Below are 15,417 nucleotides of genomic sequence, written 5' to 3' on the forward strand. Positions count from 1 at the left end.
ATTTTCTGGAATCTCAACATCCCCATCATCAATCTCTATTTCCAAATCCTTGGGATCCTTGCCATCAAGAGAGAAACCCACAGAAATGCAGTACCAAGAATTTCCTTTACTGTGCAAGCAAGCTCCTTTGCCATCAAAACGGGGACGCATAACATGGCCAATCTTGATCACATAATCGAGATAAATGTTGCCATTGTGCTTGATGTTCTTAAATGTATAAGGAGAAGGAAGAGGAATCTGCAGGTTGAAAACAAACTAAGAGCTCATGGGGCACAGTAGCATGGAGAAGAAAAAGGCAATCGAGTGCTCCAGTGGCTTGCATGGTCATATTAATAGGAGGAATTTGGACAATGCAATTATGCGAGTAGACAGCAATCATGAGGAGCTTCTACTGTATAACAATGTCATAAATGCAAATGATGGCATCTCTGTTGTTTTTATCAGTGGGCTTCATCATTGTGGTATTAATTATGCATTAACTGGGCAGGAATCTGACTGTTAGAGCTCGCCCTCTTTGAGATTAGGAAGAGAGATAATTCATGGTACTCAAATTCAAAGTTGCTTCTTCCTCACTTTGACTACCCGACAAGAACATGATACTAGGAATAGCAGGAGGAACCCTCCTTTGAAGTGCTTGTATTGTGTATTTGGCTATCTCCTGAGGGGTCTGCTTTGGCGCTTTAGATCTAGGAGTAACCATGTTTGGCTTCAACAATGTGCCCTCCAAGAGTACATGATGATCATCAAAGCCTTGTAGACAGAAGCAAGCCATTCTCCATCATAGCATCACATTTCTTAATATCATGGGGCCCATCCACAAGAATCTCAGGCTCAACAATGGGGACTAGACCATTCTCTTGACATATATTGATGGAATAGAAAGCCAACCCATTTGCATTCTCAAGTATTGCAAGAGGAGACAGCTCAGTTGGACCAATCTTGAGCACAGCTCTCCACTTGGCAAATCCAGCTCCATCATTATAATACTGTCAGCAGAGTTGGGCAAGGGCGTCCAATCCGTGAGTGGTTGTCTCACCGTCAGTGCTTGCAAGGTTGAAAGTGCCCTTATCTACCTTATCTACCTTGATGTCGGGGACTACTCCACCCTCTTTAAGTACCTCCACATGGTTGATAGAGTAGCTGGTGCTATAGCAGAAGCGTAAACAATGATTGAGGTGAAGTATCGTCTACTTGGCTGGCATGCCATGCATGCAAAGGTGCAAGCCCTTGGCTACAATGACAGTCTCAAAAGTTCAATCTAATAGTCAAAGTGTCTTTCACAATATATACTGGCCTAGATACATCACAATTCAACGTTGGTATATGTAAAATGTGAGCTTATATCCCTACATTGCCAAAATACTAGACCTGTGTGCCAATTCCCTTGATCTCAAATCAATGGACAATACATGGGCATGGGCTAGAAGCCTTGCTTCTTGTGAACTCTATCAAAGAACTTTTCTTTGCACAATAAGAAGTATTTTGCAAAATAAAGGTTAAAATACAACAAAAAAAAAGAACAAGAAAGTTGTAACCTTGTCTGCCACTTGTGGCCAATTGTCTAGTAATTCAAAAGTAAAAAGTTCGCTTGAAAGTTGTAACCTTGTCTCCCAGTTGTGGTCAATTGTCTAGTAATTAAAAGTAAAAAGCTCGCTTGAACCTTGCTTCAGAAGGAAAGAGGATGGGGTGTAGGAGGGCCTCTTTATTTTCCATGAGCTTATGAGGTGATTAACATTTTGACGAATAGGTGTACGCCATGTGTGCAAGAATGGTGGGTGTGTAAGAGATGTGTAAGGATGTAGTTTCCCCTTCAAAAAGGAGGTGGATAATTTTATAATTTTTGGCCTTCCATAACTTTTAAATATGATCTCCAATTTGAGCAGAGATCATAGATCTGCAATCTACATGTTGAGCTCTTTACATAGATATGCTACATGATATGGCTTTACAAGCCAGATTTTATATTCCATTTTGGGGGGAAACTTTGAATTCAAATAAACTAGCCGTTTTGATTGTTTGAATTCAAGAGCTATCCTTTGATTACTTTCTTAATACTACAGGTTTGACTTTCTTAAACTGCCAAATAAAGAGGCCCTCCTAGACCCCATTCTCTTCCTAATGTCACAGCCATGTATGCGGATAAAGTGAGAGCTACCGTATGTATCATGTATGCCATCTCGGCTTATGTCGTATTGACAGTCTCACTCAGGCCCGTTGCAAAGTCTCCCTTCTTTGAAGCCTCAACACAAGATGACTAAAATTGAAGCCTTGTTTCACATAATTATTTTTTGTGCTCATACCCAACAAATGCTTCCTGCTAACAAAGGCGCATAAAGTCGAGCTAGTGGCTATTTCTCTCCTCCCATTGCTCCATTGAGCTTTCAATTTCCAAAGAACAAACCCTTGGATTTGCTTGTCCTCCTACATAGAACTCCAAAAGATTTCTCCAAAAAAGCCCCAAAAACGTTTTTTTTACGACTCTTATAGAGTGTCCCCTTCACATCTTGAAAGTTTTCACTTGATTGGTCCTCTTTAATGGGCACCCATATTTGGATTTTTTTGAAAACATTGTCTCCCTCTCTCTCTAATACACATTAAGTTCACTTTACTCAAGGGGGGGCAACAACATCACCGTTGTTGCTCCCTTTGAGAACTTTTCCTTCAATAGAGTTTTGAGGAGGAGGGTCTTCTACCCCCATGTGAACGTGCCTTCGGGACATGCCAAGTCATCGCCTTCTTTTCTCCGGACCGTCATCCAAAAACACCATGGGCTCCACCCACAGGTGCTGCGTGCCGCTTAACAGGCCACCGGAATAGCACCATCAAGGGCCGCCATCACCATGCTCACCACAAGAGAGCTCGAAGGGATCACTCCACCCCTTTGATACCCATGGGAGGTGAACCATGCTCGACTTATACCTTGCTGTGAGGTCCGCCCCCACCGTATCAAACGGAGGATCTGATGGTGGTGAACCTGGTGGCCACTAGATCTATAGCGGAAGCAAACAAAGTGGTTTAGGGTTCAACTAGCGGACGATCTCTCATCACAAAGTGAGTCCTACTAGCAATGAGATCTAGCTCCACCTCAAAGGGGAAGCGTACTTAACCTATCTAGAGATCCTAAGACCCGCCTTCCAAGAGGAGAGAAACCTCGAGTGCCTTTTTCCCCATGTTTCAGAGGCACGTACACTTGAGACTTCACCGCTCTAGGGGCAATGAGTATTACTAGTATCGATTTAAACACTATGGGGACAGAGAGTTCCCGACCAATCGGGACCACCCTTCTCATAGGCTTTGGCAACCTGAGCCAAGCCCCCACTTTCCATCTCCACACTCACACTTCCTTGTGTGTCCTAATTACTACCACAATGATTGTTCAACATAAACATTCCTTGATTAAATTCCAAATCACAATGTTCATTTAGACAGCCCTTCAATCACTATTGCAAAGCGGCACCAAGACAGTATTCTAGTAAAAATTCTACTCAAACTTATTCATTAAAATTCCAATGTTCTTGAGGTACAACATCCCCCCTCGAGCGAGAATTTACTCCTCCCATTGTCGCCTAGCTGCCCATACAACTAGGTATGTCCACTGCATAGAAAGCACGACATGGACATTCCCACCACATAGAAAGCACGACATGGACATTCCCACCGCATAGAAAGAAATTCGTGGGTATCCACCACATTGAAAGCAAGTTGTGGATTCAAGAGCTCTTAACTAGGAACTCTGCCCCTTGTGATCATTAGGGGGATGAGGACTAATTCAACATTGGAAATAGAATGAACATGTCGAGCTAAATTTTCCCAGTAGACATTCTTTTCTATTGTAAATAGTATATCCATCAATCATTTCTTTCCTACTTTAGACTTAAATGTACAATGAATTCAAATGCCGAGATTTTCGTCGGATTTCTCCAACATGTTTGGGGATATGTTCTTTCCTAGCTAAACGTGTGCAATGTTAATTAAACAACTGAACTCTAAATCTAGGGGATATCCTCCTAGAACAGAACAGGTGGTGGGGGTTCCACAAGCTTCTCCACCACCAGTAGGACCATGCTATGAAAGCGGTGGTGATCATTGGGTAAGATGTTTTCCACACAAAGGAGAGCGTATCCACCTCTTTGGTTCTGTATGGGGTATACAAATGACCATCTCATTCAACATTGTCCAAAAAACCCTGATAAACAAGCTCCAGTGGATTAGAAAGAGAACCAACCATTTTGATAAACGCGATAACGAGAGCCCAAGCACATGAGGCTGCAAGGAACGCCCCAATCAACCAAACCAAGATATATTTTTTTTTTGTTAGAACCCCTAGGAAATCTTGGAAGGAAAAACAAGACAAGATAAAAGCCAAACAAGAGAACGAGAAAATGGCTCTGGATACCAAATTACTACAAACAGAGAAATAGTTGCCATTGCGGAAAGAGACCTTAAGAAAAAGGGCGATGTAAAAAACCCATCAAGAATACCGTCAAGAGGATCTATCTTGGTGGGCAAGGTATTTGAACCCTTGGATGCCAATTTCTCCAAGTTTGAGGATAATTACCAAGGATTGACCTAAGTACCAAACCAATGATCCAAATCCCAAAAATTCTGGACCAAGGCACCACCTTAATGTGCCCTACCGTATCCCCAAATCTTCAAAAGGTGTTCCAACATGGATCGCAATCCATGTACCACAGAGCCAGATTTCATCTATGACCTCATGAACTTGCTACTATAGTAATCCTAGATGCACTTGTGAAATTTGGTCAAATTTTGGGTAGTTTTGACAAAGCTATGCTCATTTTTTATTTTATGGTCAAAGTTTGCGTTTTCTTCAACTTTTCGATAGTTTTTGATCATTTTCTAAACCTTATTCTTAATCTAAACTGCCTCAGGATGCCTCGAATGAAATAACAAAGGGAGTGGGAAGCAGCTCCATACAAGATCACAAATATATCTTCAAATGAGAAAGCTCATATCATAAAACAAGTGCTAGAAACAATACTAGCCAATATATTCATCGGAAAGTTTCAAGCAGCAAACGGGGAGATAATGAAGACCACCATTTTTCCAAGAGAATTGTGGGCATTACATCAGAACTCTGAAGTCCAAGCAGGGGCAAGGTGTCTACAATTAGCTAGTTTTCTACGACTACCACCATGGGGAACAAATTTTAGAAGAGCACATGAACTCATGAGCTCTATTGAGTACAATGGAGAACCCACCTTTACGGACAAAGATGGAACTACTATCAAAGTTAAAATCACTGCAGAGATAATCAATGAAGCTCTCCATCTGTAGCAGGGAGCACATAATCTATTCCAAAACACCAAAGCAATAGATAATGACAAAGCGTTTTTGAAGCAAAGAGGACACAAACTGACCTATCAAGATTTGATCTACTCAAAGAAAAAATTTCTGTTGTGCCTCATATTGCAACATTTCAAGGTACAAAAGCCATCGACATACACTAAACCACTTTTGCATGTGGCAGTGGTGATGACAGTTGGGTTAGCAAAAAGAAGAACAGTAAGCTGTGATTGTGGCAATTACCTACTTCAAAACATAGTGGAAGCCAATATCAAGGGTAGCCAAAGATGCAAGACTTACATGAATGTTGGACCATGGCTGACTCGAATCGCCTATCAAGCATTATGAATGATTGATATACTCCTTTTGAATATCAATCTTCAGATGAGGAACATGGAAGTGAGTTTTCATTTAGACACAGAAGACTGAAGAAGAGAACAACTCGAGTGACAGAGGCCATTCCAATCACCCAAGCCCAAAGAACAATGTAAGAAGCGCAGGTGCAACGAGAAAGAATATGCCAGCAGAAACACGAGGAAAAAAGAAGTAAGGGAATGGAAGTTGATGATGACAAAGAAGAAGAAGAAGAAGAAGAAGAAGAAGAAGAAGAAGAAGGTGTGCCTCTATAGCACTGAAAATCCATAGCTCTACAACAAATCAAACAACACAAAAGAAAGGAAGCGAAGGATAATTTGAACATTGCTAGTGAAATGTGGCAATGGATTTAGAATAAGCTCAAGCAAAAAATGGAACAAAGAGAAAGAGAGGATGCAAAATAGCCATGCGTCTATGATCTCGAATCATCCGATGAATCTACCAAGGCAAGGGAAAAAGCTAATAACGAAGAAGAGAAAGGTGATCCGGACATCCTTGACCAGCAAGAATATAATTTTGAATCAACAAAAGGACTACCTTGAGAGACTGCAACAGAAAGAAGACAAGAAGCCGTAGATCTTCCAGAACAAATGGCAGATAAAGTGTTGTCACAAAAGAAGGTAGATCAAGAAAAAGAGACCACATCACCAGAAACCACTACAGCTTCGGCTGCTCTTGAAGTACTGAAAACAAAAGAAAGAACAATAAATGATACTGGCACCTCGAATCAGGGACAAATAAGTCAGAAAAAACCAAGTCACCTCGTTCACAATTGTGGTAGAGGAGGGAGCAAAAATGATTAGGTCGTTTGACATTGATGCACATTTAGACCAGATCAAGCTTCAATCCACTGCCAAAGAGCTCTCTACAACTTGCACAAACTAGAGCTGGAGGACACAAAGAAAGAGGCAACAAAAGTAGCCAAAATCACAAAACAGTTGCAAAAAACAATTGAGGAGTTGCAAACCGTCCAGCTATAATGCCAATCTGAATTACAAAAAGAACAAGAAAATGCTGCTTGTTACTACAAGTAAGTCCAACTGTTTAATGACGCCAACACTACTCTGCACATTGAGCAAAAACGACTAGAGGAGGAGTTAATTAGGGAAAGAGAACATAGTGAGAAGCTGCAAGAGTCTTTTGTTGTGGTTAGTAAGACTCTGCCACAACTTCTAGCATTGCAGGAGATGCCCAGATCCTCAGGCATGACAGCTAGATCTACCTCACTGAACAAAGAGGTCCAGGATCTAAAGGAGGCCCTTGCTCAAGAGAAATATGACAGACAAAATATGACAGTAGGGCATAGAGCATTGCAGAAAGCTAAAGACAAAGAAAATCTGAGGAAGCAACTGGCAGACGCAAAGGCGGATTTGGATGCTCTAAGGGCAACACAAGCAAACCCAAAACAAAAAGTCCCCATGGAATTTGAGCAAACAGGAGGACTAGAGCATTTCACCTTTGAAGCTCACCAAATGGATATGCTAGGTACAAGCACAAGAAAAGAGACACGGGAATATAAAGATCTAGCCATGACATCCATCTCGGATACGGAAAAAGAAGAAATTTAGTGGTGGATCTCAGAAGTCAAAGACCCTTCACACAAGGAGTATCTGCAATATGAGCTCAAAGTGTTAGAGTCAGTTGCCCTTCTCATGATCACTCCTAATGAAGTGGTGAAGAACCTCGAGCATGAGATGATTGCCCTACCACTGATGACGCACGAGGCTCTACTGTGGCATTGATGAACTTGGCCTCTTTGAGTTTCTGATTCTCTTCCTTGATCTTTTTGGTTAATGTATCATTACAGGTGTATGGTCTTTGTTTTCTTGGCTTAGCATCATCTCTCATAGGGATAGTGTGTTAGCAAATGGCAAGATCCACAACCTTGAGATCTTTGTAAGACCATACAAAGACATCCCTATATTCCTTTAATGTTATAATGAGAATATCTTCTTCCTCTTGCAAAAAATATGTGGCTATGTATGCGGGTTTGACTCTTCTCCCAACTCTGCAGGGTCAATTCTCTTGGCGTTCTCAAGATCCTCATAGGATATCCTCAGTTCTTTTTATTGTCACATGGGATGCTCTACAATGACCCTGCAATCTTGCAAAGTTTATTTTTTATATGGAACGTAGCATTAATTTCTCCCGGTTTGTCACAATCCAATTTCATGTCCATGGTCCACACTTCTTTCAAAGTCCATTTCAACTCTTTATATTTTGCTTTATGTTCCGTTTTGTCATCAGAGGTTCTTTTCCTTTGGTCTTATCAGGCTTGCATGACTTTGGTTTCATTTTGTTTTGTTGCTTTGAATGCTTCACGTCCTAATATCTTCTAGTTCAGTCCGCTGCATCTACCTTCATCAAGAATTGAGTTTTGCTATCTAGTGCAGGCTTTGAGGTTTTCTTTCTTAAGTTTTTCTCAAATTTTTTTCTTCTCCTCCCTTGAGTAGAATTTTGGCTCTTACGTGCTCTTTTTACAAGTTTGATTCCTCCGTTATAATCGTTTCTTCTTCCAACTCATTTGTGGCATCATATTAGTGATCATAGAAGACCTGTTGCTCCTCAATCATTTTGATAAATATCATATGGAGTAGGACTATATCATAGATCTCTTCATCACAAAAATGCAATGGTGTAGATTCATTAATGTACACATCCATTGTGGACACAATCTGGGTCCACTAAAAAGGTTTGAGAAAATGTTCAAAGAATGGTTTAGGTATGTAATCTGCATCATTCACTTCTCTTTCTAAAACGTAGTCCTCTCTTTTAAAATTACTCCAAATTGGAGTGTCTTGGTGCATCCATGATGGCAGCTTAGTCTCTGCTGAGGTTTTTGAGTCCAATTCTTGTAGAGGTGTCCTCAAGACATCCTTGTAAGAATAGCCTTTCAAGTTCACTTGAGTAATCACCCCTACTTGTTTCAGGTAGATATAATCATTGCCCCCATCTTGGATTAATTGTATCTATCTCATGAATGGTCTTCCCAAGATGATTTCATAGTTGAGTTTCCTTCCAAAGTCTACAATGGAAAAAGTTTGTTGGTAGTCAATCCCATAGGAGTTGACTATAACACTCTCTAATAATTCCATTTGTTTCTCTATGTGTCAATTTGCCAACTGCAGTTTCATTCTTGTTTGCCTGAATTGTTGGCTTTCCCCAGGCTTCCCAGACAGCTTTGGTTGCTATAGTAATGCATGCTCCACTGTTTAAAATAGAATTGTACCAGAAGGGTAGTGTTTTCCTTGTTCCCTTCACAGTCGTCCCCTACCTTGTTCATGGTTACCAAATTGACAAGTTTAGTCTGTGTCTCTTTCTTTTGCAAATTTTTCAGGTTCATATGAGATGCTCCCTTTAATGCCATGTTTTCCATGGTGGTTTGGAAATCTCCCCATAAATGTGGTCGTAACTTCAATAGCTCACCCAACGTGATTGTGCATTGAATTGATGTTGGCATAATGGATTTCAAACTAGCTACATCCAAGGTTTGTTTTGGCCTACTCAGCTTCGTTCTTTTGCACACCATCGATTTCTCCTCATTCTCACCTAGGGAATAAGGCAGTGTCTGCATCATTCCAACTTTTGTAGAGCTCGACTGCTCTGATCCCCAATCTCTATACAGGGATCATTCATCTAGTTCCATGGGTGGTCCATCTAACCGGAATTCTTCAATGGGAGATGATTTTAATATCAAACTCCCATCTTTTTCTTCTCTAACTTGTTCCAACAGGTAGTTTAGCCAATCTTCTTTGATTATAGGCACTCCATCCCATCCTTCTTTAGTATCAAGAACTATGATTGTGTGTCATCATTCTCCAAGGTTTCCAACTCACCCTTTTTTGAGCTTTTTATCTGATGGTTTTGGTCTTAGGTTCTGTTGCTTTTCCTATGATTTATAACTGAAGGTTCTATTTTTCAGCATGGTTTGCGTAATTTGTGCCAGGTTTTTATAAGATTCTAATTTTGTTGCTTCCATATCAGGTGTTGGATAGTTTTTCCATTTGTTTTCCAATGTTTGACCGGCTTTCAATCCAACTTGGAAAGCTTCCAAGGCCGTATTGATTGGTTCGTAAATTTTATCGACCAATACCAATCCAGCTGATTTTGGTTCATGTTCCTTAAAATCCGTTGAAAGAGTCTGCATTTTTTTCTCTATCTTCTTTTGTATCTTCCCTTCTATCTCCTTTCATAGTTTTTGTCTCTTGAGTTTGTATCGTTTGGCGTTTTTCTTTCCTGGAGTTTTGTAAGGTTTCCAATTTTTAAAACCTTAAAGATTGTATAAAGCTTAATCAAAGTGATATGATTATTGAAAAATCAATGTATAATTGTCCAATCTTAGCAAATATTGGTATTTTTTAAATTGTAATCATGACTTTACTATGGTTAGAAAATTTTAGAATTGAATTCCGACAAAAAATAACACATTTATGGCCAGTGAAAGTTTCAATTATTGATTAAATTAACTAAATAAATTGTAAGGTCTTGATAATCATTGTTGTAGAATACTTTTATCATAAAACCCTCTAGATATTTTAGATATTTATAAATATTTTAAGAATTAAACATGTAACAGGTCAGAAAAATAGCAGTATTGATTTGGAGCATCTAGAGGATGTGTGGAGTAGTGATGGGCCTGCCCAGGCCAAGTTAAGTAGTAAGGGGCGCTAGGAAGAGGTTGGGGGTTGCCTTGTAGTGCAGGAAACTGCCAACATAGCCTATGACCCTTAAAACTCTATAAATACCCCCCCCCCCCCCTCTCCACCATAGAACTCAGACTTGGAGTCCTAGCAAATTTCTCTTGCGAATAAGAGAATACCTCACAAAAATTACTTCAAGAGCAAAAACTCTTTGTAATTAATCGAGGTAATTAGTTTAATTTTAGTTAATTAAAGAAAAAAGCTTAAGTTTTGACTAATTTTCCTAATTAAACTATTAATTAAGAGATTAAGCATTGCCTATTATTAACTACTCTCTAAATTATCATTAGGCTATTGATCACTAATTTCTTGCGCTTGATTAGTAATCAAATTAATTAATTACTGCATATTAAGCTGAAAATGATTATTTTTAGGTTGATTTATGAAGAAAAATAGTTTCTAAGCCTAACTAATTATAGTATAGTTTTTTGAGCTTGGTTATGCTATTGAGAAGCCAGGCAAATTAGATCTTAATTTTTTTAGTAATCTACCTAACTAATTAGGTAGAAAATAATTGTTTTTAAACATAAAATAAAGGAAAAATTAGCAAAGACACTTAGATAATTACACAATAATTATGAGAGCTAGGAAACCTTGTTAGAAATCCAAGGTAATTAGTTCATAAATAGAAAATTAGTTAGGCTACAATTATCTGTTCTTAAGCATAAATTAAAAGGGAAAATTAGCTAAATCACTTAGATAATTATACATTAATTTTCATAGCTAGATATCATTGTTAAGAAACCGTGATAATTAGGTCATGAACATAAAATTAGTTTAGCTAATTAGTTAGGCTAAAATTGTATGTTTTTAAGCATAAATTGAAGGGGAAAATCAGCTAAATCACTTAAAAATCTATACAATAATTATCATAGATAGAAATCACTATTAGGAAAACAAGATAATTAGGTCGTGAATAAAAAACATATATAGCTAACTAAACAAATATCCATTTTTAGACATAAATTGAAGAGGAAAATTAGTCAAATCACTTAGATAATTATATAGTAATTATCATAGCTAAAAGTCATTGTTAGAAAGCCGACATAATTAGTCCATGAATAGAAAATTAATTTAGCTAAAATTATCTTTTTTTAAGCATGAATTGAAGAAGGAAATTAGCTAAATCATTTAGATATTATATACTAAATATCATAGCTAGAAATCATTGTTAAAAAGCCGAGATACTTATTTCATGAACAAAAAATTAGTTTAGCTAATTAATTAGGCTAAAATTGTCTATTTTTAAGCATAAATTAAAGGAGGAAATTATCTAGATCACTTAGATAATTGTACATTACTTATCATAGCTATAAATTACTATTAGGAAGCCAAGATAATCAAGCCATGAACAAAAAACTAGTTTAGTAAATTAGTTAAGCTAAAATAGTCTGTTTTAAGAAAATTAGTTAAGCTGATAGAGAAAATTAAGAAATTAGTTTATATAACTACATAGTAATCACCAAAGATGAAAAACAGCATTAGGAAGTTGTGAAAATTATCTTAAGTACAAATAATTAGTTTAGCTAATATTATCTGATTTTGATTATAAATTGAGAAGGAAATTTAGCTAGTTAATTTATATAATTACATAGTAATAAGGAGAGATAGAAAATAGCACTAGAAAGTCAATATAATTATCTTACATATAGATAATTAGTTTAGCTAATTACCTTAGCTAATATTGTATGATTTTGACTATTAATTAAGAAGGAAAATTTGCTTATTAGTTTAGATAATTACATAGTGGTTACCAGAGATGGAAACAACATTAGTAAGTAAAAACATTTATCTTAAGTACAAATAATTAGATAACCTAATTACTTAAGCTAATATTCTCTAATTCTGACGAAAAGCTAATTGGAAAATTTAATAAATCAATCTAGAAGTTAGCAAGATAATTACCAAGGTTATACTACATCAAAATCTACCCAAGATAAATATCCCATGAGCAGATAAGTAATTCATAAATTATTAAAGCTAAAGTAGGATATTTTCAAAGAGAAATTAGATAAGGAAATTAGTAAAATAGCTTTGATAGGTATGGGATTATTATGGAAGCACAATAATACTCCCAAGAAGTAAAGATAAAAATATCTCATCCAAATATTTATCAAAGATATATACTAAGTCCAAAAAACCCTATTTTTGGATACAAAATAAGAGAGATTATCAATTAATTTTCTAATTGAGTAAGTATCCTTTTATAAGGCTATCATTATGGCTCCAAAGAGGACTCGAGGAAATCCTCAGTCTGATGAGGACGATGCAACTCACAAGAGGGCTAGGGTGTCCCATGACCATGAGGCTGGGCCTAGTAGTAGGCCTACGGAGGAGTGTCTTTAGGCACTAGTGCAACAACAGATGGTGGATCAGTCTCAGGTGGTTTTCTCATTATTCAATTAAGTATTTAAATAGTTTAAGTTCTTTTAAAAGTTAACATTGCATACATAAGGAGTGAGTAAGAATAAAAAAAGGAATAATTGGCCGAAAATGGAAGGCAACTTCCAAGAAACTAGCGTGCATTGTTTGTAATCAGGAAAGAACTGTGGGCCAAGATTGGTTGACCTAGGAAAGAATGATTGATCATCCTTAAGACAGCTTGTCTCAAGATACCTCTGATTCTTTGGAATATTTTTATTCCATGTGATGAGTAATGATGGTGAGTCATCCATGGATGAGTCGGTTACCTCCGTGTACGTGGAATCTTTACCCCATACATGTGTATGTTTCTAGATACTACTTAAGACATCGTTTTTATCCTAGGAGAGCCACCCGGTTGTATGGGCAACTGGTTTGGTATATGGGCGTCCCGACTTTGGGTGATTTCTTTTTCGACTCCGGTTTATATGAATCAAAAATGGGTGCCGTTTTTTTTCACCCTTGTATAGGTGTTCTTGAGACAAGCCAATAGTGGTCACAGATACTTTAGATTGAGGATATCTTGTCTTAAGTATGAAGATGTTTGTTTGTAAACGAATGTTTTCAATACTGCTTTCAAGGGTTGTTTTAATGAATTACTATTACGAGAGATAAAAGGAATCATTATTTCAATTGTGATAAGAACGTGGTAGTAATCAAATAACAAAGTATCATGTGTGAGGGCGGGGGTGGTAAATGGGGATCGACTCGGGTTGTCAATCATGGATGGGTGGATTATCATGGACGGGTGGATGATCGACTCGGGTTTTCAATCATGGACGGGTTGTCAATCATGGACTATCCATTCCCACCGCACTAGCGTTTAGAAAAACTTCTCCATTGGAAGGGGAATCTACCAACGGCTGTGCTCTCACACTTGTAGAGGGAAAAAAGCATTGGAAAAAGATTCCTTAGCCCTATGCGGAATTTATAGGGTCGAAAAAGTTTTTAATCTTTTAGGATTATTGTCAAGGTTTCGCTCTTACAATATAGGACGAGGTCTTTTTCTAGGGTCATGGTATCAAACCAGTGTTAGTGGTAAGGGTCCGTTCCTCGGACTTTTCTTATTTAGAGACTTGTTTTTCAGCGGGCCTAGAGACTTGTCAAGGACCCCATCACAACTTGTAGAGTTTGTGGGTTGGGGACCTCTCACTTGGTATCAGAGCATGAGTTAGTAAGGTCTTGAACCTAGGGGGAAAGGTTAACAATATGAGGGTTTAATAAGTAATTTTGCAATTATAATTGTAGTATATTTAGAAAGTGAGGAAATGAGAATTTCCCTATCAATACACGAAGATGTCCACCAGGATTACCAGAAGTTTATGATCTTCAATTTCATGTTTAAAGCTACTTGAAAATCCAAAAAATTTCCATTTTTCAAGAGCATCATGCATTTGCTAGACAAGTTTTTTTCTCCTCCTCCTATGTGGGGAATATCCTGGTCAAGGTCTGGTGGGATTTTCCTTATTGATGCGGGACAGATAGAGGGCCTGTCACTAAACGTGAAGAGACTCAAATGGGTCAATACACTTCAAACCATTGAAGAATACTCTTTCAGCGAGAATGAAGATCAGGATCAAACCATTACTATAGATGGGATAGAGGTGTCTCAGAACCAGTGGGTATTTGATCAGATAGCTAGAGTTATATACCCAGGTAGAACCAGACCCATGAGGGTAGGCCCTAATTTTAGTGGGCCAAAAGATGTTATATTTTTTATTTCCCTTGTCTGACCCACCAGTAGTTCGTTGCATTGGTGCTGGGAAAAATGTTACATAGAAATGCCAGAAGATTTTTGTATAGGAGTTCTACCATCCTGTACATAGTATGAATCAGTGATTCTATTAACTCTTGTATATACCATGGGTTTTATGAAAATTTCATATTTTGTGTAATTCAATGGAATGATTATGGTGATTGTTGGTTTTTGGTTTTCATTTAAACTTGAAAGTATAGATATAGATTAAAAAAATTTCATGACAAAACAAAATATTCCTTAGCACTAAAAGAATTTCATTTATTAGAATTTCAGGGAAATGCAAAAATCCTTTACACTCCCACCCAAGAGAAGAAACTATTATTAAAACAGGTCCAACTCCCAACCTTCAAGGGAGAGGGACCTAAATTAGAACATGATTCCGAAGCTTGGATGGACGCCATGGATGACTATTTCTCCACGGTAGGAACTGCTTCAAAAAATCAAGTAATGTTGGGAATGTTTTGATTCATTGGAGATGTTGAACTTTGGTGGAAACAACATTGTAGGGATAATCCTTCCATTAGTCCATCCTGGGAGAAAATGAAACAGGCAGTGAAAGAGAGATATCTTCCTCCTGCACATCAAGCTATAAAAATGAATGATTTTTTTGTCCTTTGACAGTTAGGGGTTACTTTAGAGGAATACTACACCAAGTATGTGTCCTTATGGTGCTATGCACCACAGATGACAACAAAACAATATATTGCTCGCTTTTGTGAGGGCCTTAACAAACCTTTAAGTACATGCTTAGAAGTTATGAGGCCCACATCAATTAAAGATTCCCTTCTCAGAGCTAAACCTCTTGAGGCTGAAGGAAACCCCCCTGCAAGGAACTATCATAACTACAACAACTTC

At 37.8% G+C, this 15,417-nt stretch overlaps 1 pseudogene; it reads right to left on the minus strand.

Moving 5' to 3' along the window:
- Positions 1–520: 520 nt before the first annotated feature.
- The window catches only part of LOC147459333 (fructose-bisphosphate aldolase, cytoplasmic isozyme pseudogene), a 28,922-nt pseudogene continuing 14,025 nt past the window's right edge, over positions 521–15,417 (minus strand).

Source organism: Adiantum capillus-veneris, chromosome 4, assembly GCF_014529385.1.
Source record: "Adiantum capillus-veneris isolate H3 chromosome 4, ASM1452938v2, whole genome shotgun sequence".
Classification (NCBI taxonomy): domain Eukaryota; kingdom Viridiplantae; phylum Streptophyta; class Polypodiopsida; order Polypodiales; family Pteridaceae; genus Adiantum; species Adiantum capillus-veneris.